The sequence below is a fragment of the Echinops telfairi genome, unplaced genomic scaffold (genome assembly GCF_000313985.2).
Source record: "Echinops telfairi isolate 266 unplaced genomic scaffold, ASM31398v2 ScPeMD7_7468;HRSCAF=8506_0, whole genome shotgun sequence".
NCBI lineage: Eukaryota > Metazoa > Chordata > Mammalia > Afrosoricida > Tenrecidae > Echinops > Echinops telfairi.
In genome coordinates, this window is record NW_022111369.1 from 42,278,772 (window position 1) to 42,280,207 (window position 1,436).

The 1,436-nt window shown below is 43.9% G+C and overlaps 1 protein-coding gene across 1 annotated transcript in view; it reads right to left on the minus strand.

Annotated features, from left to right (window-relative positions):
• The window catches only part of MRPL1 (mitochondrial ribosomal protein L1), a 75,988-nt gene that overhangs the window by 48,965 nt on the left and 25,587 nt on the right, over positions 1–1,436 (minus strand). The window lies entirely within an intron of this gene.

The window sequence follows — 1,436 nt, forward strand, 5'->3', positions numbered from 1 at the left end:
GCCAGGGGCTTACGTGGAGAAGTAAATATTTTAAGAATGTTGAGCGTAACGAATGTACAAATGTGTTTGATACAATGGACGGACGTATGGATTGTGATAAGGGTTGTATGAGCCCCCAATAAAATGATTTTTTAAAAAAGGTTGAATGAGACATAAACTCCATTCTACAGAGGAATGGAAGAGATAAACATATAGAGATAATCTGAATAGAATCTGGTAATATTACTCAGTATTTTCAGATCTTTGGAAAAGGACAACTACCCCGAGCCAAAGAGGTGAGGAAAAAGTGTTGAAACGCAAGGATGTGACTTTGAGGACCTGACCCAAACCACAGCATTTTCAAATGCCCCATGTGCATGTGAAAGTTGGACTCTGAATAAGGAAGATTAAAGACGAATGTATGCATTTGAATTATAGTGCTGGCAAAGTATATTGGAAGGACCACGATTGCCAAAGGAATAAACACATCTGTCTTGGAAGAAGGACAACCTGAATGATCCTAGAGGAATGATGGCAAGACTTGTCTCACACACTTTGAGCATCTTATCAGGAGAGACCAGTCCCTAGAGGAGGAGATCGTGTTTGATAGCGTGGAGGAGCAGTGAAAGAGGAAGACCCTCGACAGGGTGCACTGACCCAGTGGCTGCAACCATGTGCTCACACGTAAGAACAACTGTGAGGGTGGTGCAGGACCAGGCAGTGTTTAATGCTTTTGCATACAGGGCAGTTAGAAGTCTGAACCGACTTGATGGTACCTAACAAAACAACAACAATGACGTTAGGACCGACTCCCTGGATGAGAGGGCCCCAGGGTCAAGTGTTGACACATAATGAATGAGTCTTAGAACATAAAACCAAAACTCATTGCCATGCAGATGATTCTGACTCACGGCAACCCTGTCGGGCACAGCAGAACTGCCCCGGGAGTGGACAGCCTCCCCTTTCTCTCGTGGAGCAGCTGCTGGTTCCGGCCTGTGAGTAGCTACATACTGAGCTGCTAGTGTACATGGACACGGAAGAGAAATGAAAGCATATGTCCACACAAAAGCTTGGGCGTGATGATATAGTAGCATTCTTCAGAAAAACAAACCTACATATTGTTCATCAACTGATAAACACATAAAACGTGATCTTTCCGGAGCATAGACTATTATTTGGGCATGAGAAAGAATGAAGTAAGGACACATACTATAGTATGGATGAACTGAAAACTTCATGCTAAGAAGCCAGCCACAAAAGTATCCATTTAAGTGAAATACCCAAAAAAGACAAATACAAAGATACCAAAAACAGATTCGTGGATACTAGTGCTGGGAGAGCCCTAGCGGTGTCGTGGGTTACCACTGGTCAGTAGTTTGAACCCACCAGACCTCCCTAGAGAAAGAGACTTCCTGCTCCCATCCAGATGGTGAGCCTCGGAAACCCAAAGGACACTT